This window comes from Cnephaeus nilssonii (genome assembly GCF_951640355.1).
Source record: "Cnephaeus nilssonii genome assembly, chromosome: 24".
NCBI lineage: Eukaryota > Metazoa > Chordata > Mammalia > Chiroptera > Vespertilionidae > Cnephaeus > Cnephaeus nilssonii.
The window spans coordinates 930,547-951,101 of NC_137095.1; the positions used below are offsets into that span (position 1 = coordinate 930,547).

The 20,555-nt window shown below is 44.8% G+C and overlaps 2 pseudogenes across 2 annotated transcripts in view; one reads left to right on the forward strand and one right to left on the reverse strand.

Annotated features, from left to right (window-relative positions):
- Window positions 1–20,555, forward strand: part of LOC307095038 (protein SET-like) — a 345,435-nt pseudogene that overhangs the window by 233,688 nt on the left and 91,192 nt on the right. The window lies entirely within an intron of this gene.
- On the reverse strand, window positions 309–1,812 carry LOC307094817 (protein SET-like; annotated as a pseudogene). Its single transcript has 2 exons — window positions 1,684–1,812; window positions 309–1,047 (listed from the first exon to the last, which is right to left on the reverse strand). The product of its transcript is annotated as a protein SET-like (transcript).

Below are 20,555 nucleotides of genomic sequence, written 5' to 3' on the forward strand. Positions count from 1 at the left end.
CTTTTTTTCCACAGAGCACGGTGGTGTTGATTCCATTAAGTTTTTCTTGAGAAAGGAAGGGATAAAAATGAATTTGGAACAGAAAGGGGCAAAGATTCTTTTCCCACTGTATTCTGCTCAAGGTACATCCTCCCCACCCCCACCCCCAAATACGGTGAGAACCATGGTATAAAGGAGAGAAAAAGAGACCTCAAAAACAGGGCAACTGAGCACAAGAGGGAAAAAAACAAAAAGGGGGAAAAAAAAAGACGCAACTTGCTCCCAGGGACTGGAGAAAATTAAAAAAGGTTGTAATCCATCAGTGTTCATTAGTCATCTTCTCCTTCATCTTCCTCTCCTTCTTCCCCTCATCATCATCTTCATCTTCTTCAACTTCATCCTCACCCCTTCTTCATCAATATCTTCCAACCCTTCCTCTTCTTCATCATCATCATCATCTTCTTCTCCTTCCCCTTCTTCATCATCCATGTCAGGAACCAAGTAGTACTGTAAAGAATTTGGCCAAATGTCAGCTTTGATGACTTCTCCTAACTCATCTGCACCTGCATCAGAATGGTCAGTAAACCAGGTAAAGAATCGCTCTGGTTCCTCATGCTGTCTCTTCCTGCTGGCTTTATTCTGTCTTTGACTTGAACGTTTCATCAAATCCTTTCCAGATTTCCACTTGATTTCAGTGGACTTTGAAGATGGATCACCACTCTCATTCAGATGAAACTCTTTGGAGAGAACTTTATTTTTGAAGTAAGGATTTTCATCAAAATGAAAATCTATTCTGTAACCTGATTTAATATATTTAAATTCTCTCACTTCAACTCTTGTCAAATAATGCAGCGCCTCTTCATTCTCTTCCCCAAGCAGTGCAGACACTTGTGGATGGTTGACAAATGTTGTTACCCCAAAATTTTGGATTTTGGCGATCAATACTGACCTCTTCTGAAAAAAATGGTTGGTGGAGTTTGTTATATTTCTCTTCTACTTTCAAAATCTCCTCACTGGCTTGTTCATTAAGTTGTCTATTTCATTTTGTACTTCATCAATATGTTCAATAGCTTTGTTAACGAAAAAAACCATTGAAACCTCTAAAGAATTTTAGTGAGTTATTTGAGCCAAACTGTCGACATATGCCGGGAAGCAGAACCTCAATGAATTGAGATAATGCTCCAAAGAATGGCGGGTTACATCTGTATATATACATTGCCATCAAAGGAGGGATATAGGTGGGCTACATGAAATTCATTGGTGATGAATTAAGGAGGTGGGATAAAGTCAAACTGTGGGAAACCCCTGGGATTGGATAAAAAGTAAAATGATGGACACATACTTAGGTGGGTACAGGAACAATTAACATGATAATGAAGGAATTTGAGACATCTGTCCTGGTGCCCACCACATTTGGTTGTGGCCCAGGGGCTCCAGCAAAAGAGGAAGTTACAAGTTACCCAGACATCTCACAGATATGTTATCTTAGAGGCAAAAAAGGCAAATGGGCTCAGGAAAGATCTAAGTTGATCTTTGTCAGGGAAAATATCAGCTTAGGAATGACTGCCCACTATAACCTGTTTGTAGTTAAATATTTAATTTTCAGACCATCTTTTGTGGTTATTTTCGGTCTCTGAGTTTTCAAGACTGCCACACAGGCCTCCCCTGAGCTTGTCAGGTTAGCAGGCGGCTTCTTTCGTTCACAGCTTCTTGCTGTTCTTTTTCTCCCTTCACCACATCCCAAGGGGTCGGCTTCTTCTCCTGCTTGGGGGCTGGAGCCAGTTTTGGTTTCTTTGTTTGAGGTGGGAGCTAGGACTGGCATTTGGGGACCATGCTGTGAGGCAAGTCCTAGGATCTGATCAATGGGAAGTCGCCAGGCTCAAAGGCGTGCTGAACACTCACTTTTTCAATTTTTCAAATGAATTTAGGATTTAACCAATAGGAGGGGAGTTCAGCATCTAAGACATCTCTATTCACTTCCCCCATTCCTTAGGGACTCAATAGGTTTCTTTCCCATTTGGAACTATACAGTATGTTTTGAATACTGGAAGGAAAATTGTTTTTCTCACATTTTATCTTATGCACAATTCAATGCCCACATGCATGATACACTTTTAAGTTCAATCTATGTTGCTAACATTCTCCACCATTTATTCCTGGTGGTAAATACTCTCATTATGATTAGTTTCAAAGTGACAAAATATTGGCATTGAACATGGGCCTGCTAGGATATTTCAGGAGCACATCATTATATTTTATTTCCAACATGCTGGTGCATTAGGTACAAATATACTCAAGAACATTCATGATAAAATAGTAAAATAATGGGAAGTGGCAAGTTTTAATTATTTGTTAAACTTTGACGTAAGTGTAATTGATTTAAAATATACATTCAAAACTATATTTTTATTGATTTCAGTGAGGAAGGGAGGGGGGATAGACAAAAAGATGAATGATGAGAGAGAATCACTGATAGGCTGCCTCCTGCATGCACCACAATATGAATCCAGTCCACCACCTGAGCATGTGTCCTGACCAGGAATTGATCAGTGACCTGCAGGGTCATAGGTTAACACTCAACCACTGAACCATGCTTGCCCGGCTCTCCTAAGATTTTCAGGGATCCCACGCAACCTGCAACCAGGGTAGCAATGAGCAATGACAGCTCATCCTGGCCTAACCCCTGAATCTGCGCTCAAGGCCTCCTTTACTCTGAATGTCCAGTGAGCGAACAGCAGCCTTGCTTTGGCTCATTTATTTCCCACAATGTTTCTAGACAGTCAAAGGAGCCAGCTGTTTCCTGTTCTATCTCTCTGCTGCTTCCTGTTCTATCCTAAGGGCTACGTTTTTTCATTATCCCCAGTTTCAATTAATGTACCCTCAAAATCTTCTGAACTTGTTCAGTGAAATCTTTTCAAACATGAAGTAATGAACTCTAACACTACAGACCAAGGTGAGGCCGACCTACTCCTGTGGCTTCCTGTTCCAAAACAGAGGTATGCCTGGGACATCTTCTACACAACAGACCAAGGCATGATTTTGCTTCAAGGGCCTGGGAGAAAACGGGATGGTCTTCACTCAAATTGGTGTGGTTGAATCAAATTAATTTTAACTCTCTTCTCTTTTTTTTCATTTTTTTTTAGAGAGAGAGGGAGACAGAGAAACATCAATGATGAGAGAGAATCATTGATCAGCTGTCTCCTGCATGCCCCTACAGGGATGGAGCTCCCCAACCTAGGCAAGTGCCCTGACTTGGAATCCAACTAAAGATACCTTGTTTCATGGGTCCATGCCCAACCACTGAGCCATGCCATGTGGGCAAACTTTTTTTTTTTGTAGGCTCTATTACAAATAGACCCAATTTCCCCATCCTCATCCCCCTTTGCCTCCCTCTACCCTGCCCGCGGCATTTCTAGGCACTCATCACATTATTGTCTATGTCCATCGACTATGCATATATGTACATAGTTATTTTTTGCTGCATTTCACTTTACTTTGCACAAAATGAATACAAACAATTGACTAAGCAGCTCCAGAACTGTTAGTGTTCATTAAACAAGAAGTAAACAATGTAGGAAGCAACACTTTTCAATTCCTCCCATACACATATTGTAAAGACAACAAACTCCTAACATATGTGACACAGGCTGGTTTTGACACATAAAAAGCCTAAGCAAGAAGGGTGAGTACTGAATATCCACATGGTCAGACCAGGAGCCGTGCTCCGGGAGCGAGACTACACTCAGCCTGTTATTCACGCTGCCCGCATATACATCTGCCCTGTGAAGTTCACTGTCCCTTGTCAGATTGAAATCCAAGCGGCTCCTTCCATTTTCAGGCTCATCATTTCCAAGGTGGACAATCCACACACAGAAATCCAGGCAGCTCCAATATGCTCGCTCAGCTGTGTTTTACATGACACCTCCACCAGCCAGGCTCCAGGTCAAATTCTGTACAGGAAGTTCCCATTGTCGTCAAAGAACTCTCACCCCCTCTGTACTATCTTGCTGCTGAAGTTCTGCTCACCCAGTTCTCTTGCCTTCAATGCTTGCAGCTTCTTTGCACTTGGCATTCCATCACTGTCAGTGCCTCTGTTGCCCTCACACCACTGGTGGAGTACTTCTGCACCTCTCTGTGCTGACCTTGGGCTTCAGCAACAGGCACAAAGCTTTCCTTCTCCAGGATCTGGACTCCTTTATTCCTTCCCTTCTGTCTCCTCGGTGTGTTTGTACTCTGAGTATTCGGTTCTGTCACCCTCAAAGCTGTGGTGTGACCATGGCCTTGGGATGAGGCTTCAGCTCCTGACACAGGGCAGCCTGAAGAAAGCAGCTCCCAGGCATCCCCGGGGCCTGGAAGCTGGCGGAGCGAGTGGGCAAGTCCAGCTTTCTAATGGACCTTTTGATCCTTCTTCAGTTTCTTCTCCAATGTGGGCACAAACTTGCTGTTTAAAACCCTTCATCAGAGCTAACATTCAAGCCTTCAACCAATCTGGGAACTGACCAGGACTCTGGAAATCCTTCATGTAAATACCGGATCTGCTCCCTGGCTTCCTTGGTGAGAGTCCTGGGGGGGGCCTCGGAGCTTCATTTGCCTCTGAATTTTCTGGAACAGGATGGATTTTTTGTGTCATCTCCGGATGCTGGGGGAGCGAACCAATGGCAGAAGCCATGCATGGGAGCAACATGGGTGGTTCAAGTGTCTCAGCGAAATCAGGGAGCGCCCAGCCCTCGTCTCGTTCTTCATTGCCCTGGAAAATCTAACACCCACAACAGCAGCCCCTGAGCAAGGTGAGCTCTCTAAAAGGCAATGAAATATGCCCCTGGTGAAGGGACCGTGGTCCCAAGGGAGCCGAACACCTGCCCCTGCGCTTCTGATGAGGGAAGAAGCAAGGCCCTGCTTCAGGCTGAGGGCCCAGGAAGGAGCCGGTACTGTTACAGAAAACTGGAGAAGAACCAAGCAACACTTAGAGAGATGGAGTTACATTTATTACGCGCGGGTCCAGAGGAAAATGTCTCTCAAATTCTGGTCCCCACTATGGAGAAATTTTCTCGATTTATATGTTCCGTAACCAGGAATACAACCAGGACCTCATGGATCATAGATCAGTGCTCAAGCATTGAGCAACACCAGCTGGGCTATATTATATATTTGTTTAAAATTTAATATGTCTTTTTGATCGTTGATAGTATTACAGATGTCTCCCATTTTCGCCTGTGCATATATTCCTTGGGGGATCTCTTCAGTTCTCCCCACACCCCTCTCCTAGGAGGTCAGGGAATCTGTCCCAGTTAACCAGGCCTCTGGCCCCATCTTGTCCTTCCCCAGAGCCACTTGCTGAACCACATCACCTTTATTCACCAATGTCATTGGCTGGGATGCTAGCCCTCCCCTTGGCGTTTGAGAAAACTACATTACCCACAAAGAATGCGACCACATAGGCGGAGCCAAAGGACACTTTGTGTCAGTGCATCCGGTTAGGGCGGGACTTCCGCCTTCCTCCTCCTGGTGGGCATTTTGACCTCTTCAGTTTCTTCCAGGACTCACAGGCTTCAGCCCACTCGTGGTAAGTAAGAGAGGACTAGGAGGCAGCGTCCTTGCTGTGCAGGGTGTGTCTGAGGCTTGTTGAGCGCCATCAGGCCGGGATTGGGGCCTCCGCCCCTCCCAGACTCCTCTCTGCTTACAGCGGTCTTTCAGCCTGACCCCGTTGAACCCTGCAGCACCAGGGGAGGGGAGGTCTGAGTATCTGAGATCTGACTGTGGTTCTTAATAGGTTAGCTTTAAGGGAAAAACAGTCATGGACAGAGGCCTTCACAGCAGGATTCCAGGCTGCCTCTATGGGTGTGGACTGTCAGAGTCTGGGCAGTACTTGATTCTGTTTGAATTTGGCAAGCATTCTCTTGACCACCCAAGCTGAATAATAAGTAAGAGGGTGAGGAAATGATTTTAGGTGGCGGGACTGTAGCAGTGCAGGTGTGAGAGAGGTGTGGCAGAGAGAGTGATGAGCACTTGGAGAGGGAGTGTGACTTCATGGCCAGAGCACCGTGATATTGGCATAAAAGTGTAAGTATGGAGAGTCCATTACTGGTGGAGTCTAGACAATAAAATAAGGGTGATTTTTGGATAATGCCTGGAAAGAGTGATGTTTTGGTGCCACCTGCCATGTTCAGGGCTTGGATGACATTTATGTACCCACCTGCCTTTTGTAGTTGGGGGTGACACACTGATGGTTAAGAATGAGATATTATACATCAGTGTTCCCCAGGCTTGAAATTCTCCATGGTCATGGGTAAGGGAGAAAGGTAAGAGAGAAATGGATTATGGAGTTGGTAAGCTATAAATTTGGAAAATAAGGTAATTAAGAAACAACCTGTCTTTGCCAATGCAAATTTGTGTTACCTTTGAAGTTGTGCCTCCAGGAAAGAAGCAATGTGAGAGAAGTGTTGTTCAAAGAACTATGTGCAGCAGGTAATAGAAAGCTATGGCCTCAGCATTCTGGGATTCTGGTTGTAAAGGTGAAGTTTGACGCAATATATTTGGTGTCTTTGAGGAACAATCTGAGGGACTACACAGGTATTGCCTGATAAGATCAGTATCAAATCACTCACAGTCCCTGTATGGCCAACATTTCTTCCTACCTTATGTTCTTGACACCCACTCTACTGTAGGAAGCAGTTATACTTGTAAGCCTCGGACTGACCTGCCGGCAAAGTTGCAAACAAGTCCCAGCTTGGAGGGCAGCTTAATGGGTCCCACCTGCTATTCCTCTCCCTGGAAGGGTGACTATTTCCAGATCCATGGCTTCCATTTATACCTCCTTCCTCTAGGCAAAGGTCCTTGGTGACTGCCTGTACCAGGTTATGGTCTTTACTTCCATGAACCTTGAGCTGCTCTTAAGAGATCACACTAACGTTGTTTCTAATATTATCTGCCTAAAATACGATTGCAAGCTTAATGGCTCTAGGCCAGTGCTGGCTGCCCATCTCTGTCATATTTCATTAATACTTGGAATATTTCTGTTGTACATACTTGTAGAGAGAAATATGCAGGATGAACCCTGATTTTTTTACAGGATGAACATGCAGGATGGTCTCTGAAGAGGTCTGGTCCTGTTGAGTTGCAAATGTGGGCTAGATATGGTATAAGGGTGGTGTTTAGATGATACCAAGCACCTGCTCATTTCCAACAGTATTTAGGTGCAAGTAGCATGGGCAATAGCATATTTCTACCTTTTCTCTGCCATACTTGACACTGTGCTGACTTGTCATTTCACCTGTGACCTCCTGGCTTTTGATACTTTCACCTGTGTGGACTTTTTGCATCATCTCTTTCTCTGCATTGCTTTGTCTTCAGCATTCTCTAACATTCACCTGTACATGTGTTATGAGATGTACATAGGAGCTTAAATAGTTCTTTAACACCAGCTACTAATTTATTGAATACTAGAGGCCTGGTGCATGAAATTTCTTCATGGGGTCCCTAGGCCTGGTCAGCGATTAGGGCCAATCAGACTACCTGCTTCTCCACCTCCTCCATCCCTCACTGCACGCGTACTGCCACGACATGGTTCCCCCGACCTGCCTGCCTCCTCCTTCCCTCGCGCCCTCATCGCCCTGCTGCTGCCAATGGTCACCTATCATGTTCCGCACCATCCCCTGGTGGTCAGCACATTTCATTGCGAGCGATTGTTCTCCTGCTTGAACTCCCAAGGGACACTTTGCATATTACACTTGTGTATGTATAGATAGAGATAGAGATAGAGATAGAGATAGAGATAGAGATAGAGATAGAGATAGAGATAGAGATAGAGATATATATACATAGGGAGAAAGAGAGAGAGATTACTTGCAATGAGACATAATCATATTTCAGCACAGCTTTCCATGTCACCAACAGACAAACCATGCTGAACACGGTTAGCAGAAGAATGAGCTGACAATCCTGCTTCTCTTCCATGTGGTGTTGTCATGTGTGTGTCATTTCGTTTGAGGTCTTTCTTGTTTTGTGATCTTCAGTAGCCTGACCTTTATGAAGTGAATTATAAGTGTAACATATGTGGGAAATCTTTCAGAGAAATCTTTAACCTCATTCATCATAGAAGTGTTTACACTGTAGAAAAGCCATAGGAGTGTAGTGATCATGGGATGTCCATCATCCTGAGGTCTAAACTCATTCAACAACAAAGTCCACACTGTAGAAAAGCTGTATGAGTGTCGTGATTGCAGGATGTCATTCAATCAAAGCAGTATCATCACTGCACACCAGAGAGTTCACACTGGTGAAAACCTTAGGAGTGTAGTGAATGTTGGAAAGCTTTTACCCACAATAATCACCTCCTTATCTACAGGAGAGTTCACACTGGAGAAAAGCCATGAGCATAATGACTGTGGGAAGTCATTTACACACAGGTTTACCCTCATCCTACACCACAGAGTTCACAGTGGAGAAAAGCCCTAAGAGTGTAGTGACTGTAGAAGTCCTTTAGGCAACACAGTAACTTCACTCAATACCAGAGAGAGTTCACAGTGGTGCAAAACCTTGTAAGTGTAGTGAATGTGGGAAATCTTTTACCTGAAATAATCACCTCCTTATCCAGAAGAGAGTTCACATTGGGGAAAGGCTATATGCGTGTACTGATTATGGGAAGTTTGTAATCTTTATTCATATCTGTGTTGTAAATACTCGCATCCTTGTGAGGTTCAAACAGCCAAAATGATGATTTTGAACATGGACATAATAATATATTTCAGTAGCACATCATTATATTTTATTTTCAATATGCTGATTCAGTAGCACCAAATATGTTCAAAACTTTTCACAATAAAACAATAAAATTATTAGGAAGCATCCAGATTAAACCTTTTCTAAAGATTGATTTAGGTAGAATTTATTTAAAATGGACATTAAAAAAATACACTTTTGGTGTTTCCCTGCATGCCTGCATTGCTGATACCATGTTCCTACTGACCATATCAGTGCTTCATTCTTGGCCTATAAAATAATTGATGCAATCATACAGTCTGACATTGATATAGCTTACTTTAAATATTTCCTTGGAAAAAAGACACTTTTGAAATCCCATGAATGGTATTCTAGACTTCCACCACTATCTAAGTCATCCTGATGGTTTTTGTATCTAACTATTCTCAGGTACATTATTGGGTTGTTACTTAAAATGTCACATATGTCTGACCGAGGCCAAACAGCTAAGTGGTTCAGCCAATAATTTCAATAATGGTAAGTTGCAAGTTCCAACCCTGATCACATCAATTACAAGAGTTAATTAAAAATGTATAAAATTAATGGAACAAAAAATAGATAGCGCCTCTCTCTCTCTCTCTCTCTCTCTCTCTCTCTCTCTCTCTCTCTCTCCAGACAGTCCTCGACATACGTTGTTTTGTGGTTACGTGCCATTTGCAATTTATTTATTTAAAAAAAAGTTATGAGTTTCGATGTAAGGCGTTTGCACGATGTTCGTCGGGGAACTAATTGGCCAGCGGAGTGGATGAATAAGTCATCACGCGGCGCTATACAAGGAAGACGCTGTCTTTCAGTCGCCGTTGATAAGCCATTTTGGATTGTGTTTCTTTCGCTCTCTTTTGTTTGTATTGTTATTTTGAATACTTTTTGCCCTTCCTTACGGCTCCTAAGCATAAGGCAGATTCTTCTGATGGCAGTGCTACCAAAAGAAGGAAAGCCCTCTTAATGGAAGTGAAAGTAGACATAATAAGACACTCGGAAAAGGGCGAAACACTTACATACATAGGCCGGTTGCTTGGCTTAAGTCATATGACTGTCTCAAGGGTCATCAGCGATAAAAAGCGTGTACTTGAACATATGAAAGGATCTGCTCCTATGAAATCAACTGTGGTTACAGAGCAGGGTAGCGGTCTCATCATTGAGATGGAAAGATTATTAGTGCTGTGGCTGGATGAGCAGCATCAACGACGTATCCCAGTTAGCCTGATGTTGATTCAGGAGAAGGCTAAAAGATAGTTTGAGGCCTTGAAAAAAGAAAAGGGGGAAGGGAGTGAAAGTGAAGAGTTTGTGGCTAGCAAAGGTTGGTTTATGCATTTTAAGGCTCATGCTAATTTGCATAATCTTAAGGTGCCAGGGGAAGCTGCTAGTGATGATGCTAAAGCAGCAGGTGATTTTCCTAGTGTGTTGGCTGAGATAATTAGGGAGGGGGGTTACTGTGATAAACAAGTGTTTAATGTGCATGAGACAGGCTTGTTCTGGAAGCATATGCCTATACGTAAGTACATTCCCAAGGAGGAGAAGATAGCATCAGGCCATAAAGCCAGCAAGGAGAGATTGAGTTTGCTACTTGGGGCCAATGCTGCTGGTAACTTCAAGCTGAAGCCCTTGGTGTGTCTGGCCGAGAATCCAAGGGAAATCAAGGGCATATGGAAGGGTTTACTACCTGTCATCTGGAAATCTAACAAGAAGGCATGGGTGACACTCAGCGTATTTTAGGACTGGTTCACCAACCATTTTGTGCCAGAAGTCAAGGACTACTGTGCTTCAAGGGGGCTGCCCTTTAAGGTGTTGCAAATGCTGGACAATGCGCCTTGTCACCCTGCCAATTTGAATGACTTTCATCCAAATGTCAAGGTGGTTTACCTTCCACCGAGCACCACCTCCCTTTTACAGCCTATGGGCCAAGGTGTCATTGCCTCTTTCAAAGCCTACTACCTTTGAAGGACATTTGCTATGGCTTTTAGGGCAACGAAGAAGGATAAAGAGTTGACTCTCAATGACTTTTGGAAATCTTACAATGTTCTTGCTGCTGTAAAAAACATTTCTGATTCTTGGGATGAAGTTAAGCAGACGAACTTCAATGGTGTTTGGAAAAAATTGTGTCCCCAGTTTGTGAATGATTTCCATGGCTTTGAGGATTCAGTTGAGGTTGTCATCAAGAATGTTGTTGAGTTGAGTAAGCAGCTTGATTTGGAGGTGGAGGCTGAGGATGTCACAGAGCTGCTGGCATCTCATGGAGAGGAGCTATCTGCCGAGGACCTCACTCAACTGAAACAGCAGTTCATTGAAGAGGAAGACACACCAACCCCAGAGCACAGGAGACTTACAAGCAAGGAATTAGCGGGGGCCTTTGCCATGATAGAGGATGCCTTGGCAAGGTTTGAGGCTCAGGACCCCAACAGTGACAGGTACACTAAGGTTGCCAGAGGGGTCATGGATAGCCTGCGAAGTTACAAGGAGATTTGGGAGGACAAGAAGAAGGTATCCTTCCAGACAAGCTTTGGACGGTATTTTTATATATATATATATATATATATATATATATATATATATATATATATATATATATATTTTATTGATTTTTTTTTACAGAGAGAAAGGGAGAGAGACAGAGAGTTAGAAACATTGATGAGAGAGAAACATCGATCAGCTGCCTCCTGCACACCCCCCACTAGGTATGTGCCCGCAACCAAGGTACATGCCCCTGATCAAAATCTAACCTGGGACCCTTGAGTTCACAGGCCGACGCTTTATCCACTGAGCCAAATCGGTTATGGCATCGGATGGTATTTTAAGAAGGTGGAGAGGCCTGCAAGAGATCCCATACCCTCTACCTCAGGTGCTTCTCCAGACTCACCTGACCCAGGTACTCCAGCACCTCCTGCAGGTTCTGCCTCTCCAGACTCATCTGACCCAGGATCTCCAGCACCTTCTGCAGGTTCTACCGCTCCAGACACACCTGACCCAGTATTACATGCATCTTCTGCAGGTTTTGCCTCTCAAACCTCCTCCCTGCAGCAGCCTAGTGTAAGCCTATCTTTCCCCTCTTTGCTACGTCCAGTGTGCAAGCCAACAAGAGTAGTAAAGGTAAGGATAATCCAGTATTTACCTTTATATGTACGTATGTGCTTTATGCTTTTTATTATTTACTAGAGGCCCGGTGCACGAAATTCGTGCACGGAGGGGGGTTGTCCCTCAGCCCAGCGTATACCCTCTCCAATATGGGACCCCTCGAGGGATGTCCGACTGCCCGTTTAGGCCCGATCCCGGTTGGCAGTCGGATCCCTAAAAGGACAGTCGGACATCCCTCTCACAATCCAGGACTGTGGCTCCCAACTGCTTGCCTGCCTGCCTTCCTGATTGCCCCTAACCGCTTCTGTCTGCCAGCCTGATCACCCCCTAACCACTCTGCTGCCAGCCTGTTTCCCCCAACTTCCCTCCTCTGCTGGCCTGGTCACTCCTAACTGCCCTCTCCTGCAGGGTTGATCACCTCCAACTGCCCTCCCTTGCAAGCTTGGTCCCTCTAAACTGCCCTCCCTTGCAGGCCGGGTGCCTCCCAACTACCCTCTCCTGCTGGCCATCTTGTGTCCATATGGGGGAAGGATCTTTGACCACATGGGGCAGCTATATTGTGTGTTGCAGTGATAATCAATCTGCATATTACTCTTTTATTAGATAGGATAGAGACCTGGTACAGGGGTGGGGGCCAGCTGGTTTGCCCTGAAAAGCGTCCCTGATCAGGGTGGGGGTTCCCTTGGGGCGTGGGGCGGCCTGAGCGAGGGGCCTGTGGTGGTTTGCAGGCCGGCCACGCCCCCTGGCAACCCAAGCGCAGGCCCTGGTATCTGGAATTTATTTTCCTTCTAAAATTGAAACTTTGTAGCCTGGAGCGCAGCCAAGCCTGGGGCTCACTCCGTGGCGGCAGCCATTTGTGTTGGGGTTATAATTGAAACTTTGTTGCCTTAAGCGGGTGGGCCCAGCCAGGGTGTGCGGAAAGCTTTGCTTCCCCTGTTGCCGGTGGCAACCTGGGCCTGCTCTCTCAAGCTCCATTCTGACGCCATTTCTGTTTGAATTTGTTTACCTTCTATAATTGAAACTTCGTAGCTTGAGTGGAGGCTTAGGCCTGCTACGGCTGGCGGAAAGCTGGTTTCCCTCTGTTGCCTGGGAAACCTTGCTCTCTGTGGCTGTAGCCGTCTTGGTTTGGGTTAATTTGCATACTCAGTCTGATTGGATGGTGGGTGTGGCTGGTGGGTGTGTCAGAGGTATGGTCAATTTGCATATTTGTCTATTATTAGGTTGGACAGTATATCCCTAATAGTCTCTCTCTGAAATCAGTATACATGTTTTAATGACCTAGTCAGTCCACACACATCTGAACACCAGCACAGCCTAGGGACCTGTGAGGACAAGCAGCCAAGGTTCTCTTGAGGACAGAGCATGCAGTGACCCAGAGAACAGTATGGGAGGTGCCATCTATGTCAGTGTGGCAGGTGAGGAACCTGAGCTGAGCTGTATAATCACACACAGGGGATGATGACATCAGTGTGGTTCATGGACTAAAAGCAAAGTGGCCAGGCACTAACAGTGACGTGCAAATGAATGAAAAGGGAGTCCATCTCTGATGCTGTCTTTCTGATGTGATATGGGGAATTTTAGGATAATTTCTAACAAGATGGGTTGCTGTGATGCTACATGACAAGTGTAGAGCTTAGAGGCCATATATGTGCCCACCTGCCATTTCTTGTTGAGGGCTGACCCAGTGAACACTAGGAATGAGATAGCATACATCAGTGTCTCCTGCACTTGAAAATGCCCACCGGCATGGGGAAAGGAGGAGAGAAGGGTGAGAGAGAAATGTATTACAGAGGTGGTGAACTAGAGTTTGGGGAAAGAAGCTGATTAGAAAACACCCTGTCCTTGTCATGGCTTATTTGTGTTACCTCTGAAGTTGTGCCTTTGGGAATGAAGCTGTGGGAGACAAGTGTGCATCAAAGAACTATGGGCAGCAGGTAATGCAGAGTGATGGCCTCAGCAAACTGGGATTGGAGTCAGAAATGCAATGGGCATTACCATGTTGTTTGGTGTCTTGGCGGGACAATTTGGAGGACAACATGGGTATTGCCTGACAAGACCAGAGTCAAATTCATTAAATTTCCATTATGTGCAACATCTCCTCCTACCCTATGTTCCTGACATCAACTATTATTGAAAGGGGCAGTGTGACTCCTATTTGAGGATGAGAGCACAGGTAACTTGTATCTGCTCATCTGCCTTTATTGTTGTGGGAAGACACAGCACCAATTCGAAAATAAGGAGAGATTGACTTTAATGGGACCAAGGACTGCTTTCTTCTCTGATGTGGAGAGTAGGGGAGCATATGCATGTGCAGGGTGGGTAGTATGGCAGACTTGGACTCTCAAGAGAGAATCTTCTCATGGGATGTCCTGTGCCCATTATGACAGGATATGAACTTTGAGGACGTGGCCATTGCCTTCTCTCAGGAGGAGTGGGAGATCCTTGATGAGGCTCAAAGACGTCTGTACTGTGATGTGATGCTGGAAGTGTTTGCACTTGTATCATTCATAGGTAAGACCTTCACATCTCTCCTACTGTCCTGAGGTGATGCCCACTCTTTATTTATTCTCCAGACTTAGCACTCTCGCTCTCTCTCAAAGCGAGACCATGGGCTCAGCTAATTTACCCCACTGTCTTGTCAAATGGGCTGTGGCTGCCAGTGCTGAGCTGTGCAAAGAGCCCTGAGCAATAGACTCCATAAACCTCCCTAACACCAGTTGCCTCAGAAACTGCAGGAAGTGTCTGGGTGTCAGCAGTCTTACAGACCGCTTAATGGGTCCCTCCTGCTCTTCCACTCCAGGGAGGGTGACTCTATCCAGATCCATGGCTTCCAATTCTGCACCTTTCCTGTTGATAAAGACCCTGTGTCAGTTATCTTCTTTACATACATGAACCAGGGGATGTTCTTGTAAGACCCTCCAATTATTGTTTGTAATATTACCTTCCCTGGATACTATTGCAAGCTGAATGCTATGGGCAAGTGATGGCTGCTCACCTCTGTTGTCTTTTCATCGACACTCAGAATATTTAGTTTGTACATACTTCTAGAAAAGGAGGTGCAGGGAGAACTCTGGGTTTCTCCAGGGTAAACGTACAGGATGGTCCTAGAGGTTGCTTAGCCCGGCTGAGTGGCAACTGGGGGTTGGTATGGTGTAAGGATGGTGTTCAGATTATACCAGGACCTGCTCCTGTACAACAGTGTTTGTTGCAGATTCCAATGGCCACACCTCATTTATACCTTTCTTTTCCACACTTGACACTTTGCTGACATGTCAATTCATTGCTGACATCCTAGCATTGTCTACCTTCGCCTTTGTGTCCTTTTTACATCACCTATTCCTCTGCACATCTCTTTCTGCAGTATACTACAACATGGACCTATGCAAGTGTTATAATGGGCACATACATGCTTAAACACCCCTGAAACACCTGCTACTTGTTTATTGAATTTTACTTGGAATGAGATGTAACCAACCTTCTGCACAGCTTGCCCATGTCACCAGCAGAGAAGATCTACTGAATGTTGTTAGCAGCAGAATGAGCTGGACAGTCCGCTTCTCTTCCATGTGGTGCTTGCCATGTTTTTGCTCTATTTCTATTGAAGTCTCTCTTGTGTTGTGATCTTCAGTGGTCAAGAACTTCACAGTTGCATCTTATTAGTTCATCTTTCAGGTCTTTTATTTTCAGCCAGTTGCATGAGACCAATGTATTATGTGCAACACAGTTTTATAATGGTACTTCCCTCTGTCACCACAGTCAACATTCATTTCCAAATTATTCTTCTGCTTTTAAGGTCCTTGGCATAAAATGGATGATATGGAAGCCTATTCTGAGCACAGTGTATCTGTAGGAGATTCTCAGGTAAGGGTTTCCAAGACAGCTGCAGCCACCCAGAGGACCCATCTGTGTAAGCCGTGCTTCTCAGTGTTAAAAGATATTTTGCACCTGACTGAGACACAAGTGGCATACTATGAGAAGAATGTTTTCTTCAGTGATGCGTGTGAGAGACTTGTGTTTCAGTACAAACCCTCACCAGCAGCAGAAGGATGCCTGTGGAGAGAAGCCCTGGAATGAAGACATGGAGAGTGCTTCGCTTGTGACAACTTGCTGGTTGTACTTCTCTGGGGTGCCTGAAGCTAGAACTGAGGTTTGGGTGAACTCCCCAGCCATCTCAGAGCTTCTCCAGCACCAGGACACTCTTAACATCAAGGAGCCACACAGTAACAATGAGATTTCACAGGAATGTCTCCGTGGAAAAAAACATCACCAGCGGGTTGAATGTGGAACAGCTGCCAGCCAGAAACAGCAAGTTTCTTATCAGAAAGGTCTCTGCTCTGGAGATATGATTAATGAGTCTAATAAATGTAGGAAAGTATTCAGACAAATCTTTAACCACCTACAACATGGGAGCGTTCCCACTGTAGAAAAGCCCTGTGAGTGTACTGATTGTGGGAAGGTCTTCAGTGAAAGCCCTGCTCTCATTAAACACAACAGAGTTCACATTAGAGTAAAGTGTTATAAGTGCACTGACTGTGGGAAGTCCTTCAGTCAAAGGTCTGACTTCACTAGACACCACGTAGTTCACACTGGAGAAAAGCCGTATGAGTGTAGTGAATGTGGGAAGCATTTCATTCGAAAGTCTGACTTCACTAGACACCACAGAGTTCACACTGGAGAAAAGCCATATGAGTGTAGTGAATGTGGGAAGCATTTCAGTCAAAAGTCTCACCTTACTAGACACCACGTAGTTCACACTGGAGAAACTCCATATGAGTGTAGTGAATGTGGAAAGTCCTTCAGTCAAAGGTCTCACCTCACTATACACCACAGAGTTCACACTGGAGAAAAGCCATAAATGTGCAGCGAATGGTTTATTTTTCTCACTTATTATAAGAACACTTAAGGGGCTCTATGAGACCCTTTACATGAATGTAAACCCCTGGTATGGGAACTTACACTCTGCTAGATTCCTCATAAATATGAGGTACAAGTGAGTCTTGAAGGAGCTGCATTGTACTTGCTAACATGCCCAGACCCACCACCCAAATGATATCATCGTCTCTTTGTCGCTAAAGAGATTTCACCTCTAACACCTGACTCACCTGAAGTGTGTGCATCGGTCACCACCCCTGGGTGCTCAGGGAAATGTATTCTGTGTTCTCACTTCTGCTGGAAGTAATTAGGTTTCCTCCAAGCTCTTGGCAGTATCTTCATTCATTTCTCTGTGACTAGAAAATGGACCTGACCCAGGATTCATCCCGAGCACCCCTTCTCAGCTAAGAAGTGCCACCTTTTTCAGGGACATAGTTGTACTCACATTATGCTTTGATACATTTGGGGGGATTCTTATTAACCAACCTGCAAACCCCTTGTTCTCCTCTGCTCTAGTTTAGAATCTTTTTAACGGAATTTTTACATTTGTACCTTTAATTATTGTTTTATTCACTGCCAGAGATGATTTGCAAACACAAATGTGATCTTTCAGCATGTAGAGATGAATAGACATTGTGTTTATCCAAAAGTCTATGTAGTTTGAAAGGGACAACATAATGTCCGGAAATCACTTTTTGTCCAATGTTGGCTTATTACTTATTGCGGCCCTTGGCCTGAAAAGAAAGACCACGTGACTTTGTGCATTTAATTTGAAGCCTGGTGCCTCGATTATTGGTGAGGGAAAAGGTCAGTCTGAAGATGAGACCTTTGCTCTGCTTCTGTGACCAATATGAATCATGTTCTCTGTTCACAGTATGTGCTACATAAGCCTCAGCAATGTTTAGGGAACCTGCTCTCCATGTCCTGCAAAGGAGACATGTTCCAGGAAGTATGATATTTCATAGGCTGGTGTCATTTGTTGTAAGTCTCTGAGGTGGAAACACAATTAGGGCAGAAACACTGTTTCAATGGTGAGTGGGGAAGCCTGCAGGAAATTAGATGATAAGTGCCTCTTCTGAACATAAGGCCGCAAATGTTCTGGGGCCTGTGGCTTGTGTGTCCTCTATGTGCAGACATTCTCAGGACCTCCAAAACTGTTTCGTGTAGCTGACGTCATTGGCAGAATAATCTAATGTTATTGTGTATTCCTGGCCCCTCTGGTGTTAACATAATGTAGTTGCTCAACAGGCAAGAAGTCAAAGGTAGAGGAAGGATAACCCCTGCCATCTGTCCCAGGATTCCTTTTGTATGTAGTCAGCATTCCTATTGAATTTGATGGCAATTTTTTTATATATACTTTCATGATTTCAGAGAGAGAGGGAGAAAGGGAGAGAGATCAATGAGAGGGAATCATTGATCAGCTGCCTCCTGCATGCCCAACTCTGGGGATCCAGCCCACAACCTGGGCATGCGCCCTGACCTGGAATCAAATCAGTGGCTTTCCGTTAATGTGATCACGCCCAACAAAATGAGGCACTGTGGCCATGGAGAGTTTATATTTTGTGTTCTTCTTTATTAATTACTAGAGGCCCAGTGCATGATTGAATCATGCACGTGTAGGGTCCCCTACACACTTTCGCTTTTCGCAGTGGAGCTGGGTGCCTGTCTGCTGGTGCACCAGGCCTTTCAGAAGCCTCCGGCTCGGCGGAGGCTTCTGAAAGGCCTGGTGCCGGAGCAGACAGGCACCCAGCTCCCCCACTTTTGATGGTCCGCGGCCACTGAGGGGGGCTACCCTGCTGTTGAGAGGCGCAGGGGGCGGGACTCCCACCCCCTGCGCCTCTCAACAGCCGCAGAGGGGGGCTGCCGCGGACACCTGGCTACCCTGCCGTTGAGAGGCGCAGCTGGGGGTCCGCGGCAGGCCCCCTCAGCGGTCGCGGATCTGGCCGTTGAGAGGCACAGGGGGCGGGAGTCCCACCCCCTGCGCCTCTCAACAGCAGGGTAGACCCCTCAGTGGCAGCGGATCCGTGCCTCTCAATGGCCGGATAGGCCACCCCGAGTCCCGCCCCCCAGCCTCCTGCCGCCCAATCGTGGGCGTAGCGGAGTGATGGTAATTTACATGTTACTCTATTATTAGATAGGATTGTATTATTTTCAGTACCAACAACGTTAAATCTACTTTGCCATCCCATGTATTTACCTCCAGTCCTTTTGTAATCTTTCTGCCTCCCAGCCCTCCATGCAGGCATTGATTTACCTTGCTGTACAATAGAGTAGTTCACATTTTTCATAATTTTATTGGTACTAAAAGGTGTATTCTCTTTAAGAAACACTGGCTTCCTTTGTGCTACACAGATATTTTGAGATTCAACACTAATGTTTATGTAAATATTTATTTCCAGGAAATATTATATTCTATGGGTAACCACTTTAACTATTGAGCTGCATATGGTTTCAGTTATTTCTATGTTTGGGGTTTTATAAATAAAACAGTTGGGAATGTTGTGTTGAGTTCTTTCTACAGGTGTATGTGTTACTTACCAAACTGTTCCAGTGTCAGTGAATGTGTTATATTTTAACATATGGGGAACTGTGATCTGAAATGGTCAATCACTGTGCCTCCCGACCCTCCCACAGTAATGAAAATTCCATTTTTCTGCAACCCTGCCAGCACATGTGAAGGTTAATCTTTTTAAATACTAGTCCTATCAGCGAGTATTGTTAACTTGGTTTTGTTTTCATTCCATTTCTGTAAAAAGATTTGATGGTGATCATTTCTTATGCATTTCTTTACATTGTCTTTATCTCCTTTGTTACAATGTCTGCTCAGATTTTTGTCTACTTTAAAGTTAATTTATTATCCTAACCAATAGGAGGATAGTGCAGCCTCTAAGACATATGTTTGAATTTCACTCATTCCTCAATAACTCTAGTAACTTCTTTGCCATATGGACTTGCTTTTGAATTCTAAAAACAATATGCTTTTTCTCAATTTTTACCCCATGTACTATTTATAGCCCACTTGTAACATACACTTAAAACTTTAATCTGCATTGTTAACATCCTCCACCAGTGTTCTTTACGTCTAAGCATTTAATAATGCATTAAGTGAAGTGTAGGCTAGCAGTAGTTGACAATTTCACCACATTCAAACTGTCAAAATGATGGCATTGAACATGGACATAACATATTTTGGTAGTACATCATTATATTTTACTAGAGGCCCAGTGCACGAAATTCATGCACTAGGGGAGCGGGTGTCCTTCATCCTTACCTGCACCCTCTCCAATCTGGGATCCCTCAGGGGATGTCCTAGGGATTGGGCCTAAACAGGCAGTCAGACATCCCTTTCACAATCCGGAACTGCTGGCTCCTAACTACTTGCCTTCCTGCCTAATTGCACCTAACCGCTTCTGCCTGCAAACCTGATCACCCCCTAACCACTCCTCTGCAAGCCTGATCGATACCTAACTGTTCCCCTACCAGCCCGATCATCCCCAACTGCCTTCCCCTGACAACCCGGTCACCCCCAAATGCCCTCCCCTGCATATTCCCTCTTTATTAGATAGGGTTTTTTCTTTAACATATTGGACAGCCCTAACTGGTTTGGCTCAGTGGATGGAGCGTTAGCCTGCAGACTCAAAGGTCCCAGGTTCGATTCTATTAAAGGGCATGTACCTTGGTTAGGGGCACATACCCAGTGGGGAGTGTGCAGGAGGCAGCTGATCAATGTCTCTCTCTCATAGATGTTTCATCCTCTCTAGCCCTTTCCCTTCTCTGTAAAAAATCAATTAAATATAGATAACTAAAAAAGAAACATTTAAGACTTCTCCATATCTGCCTGGCTGGTGTGACTCAGTGGTTGAGACCACAGGCTG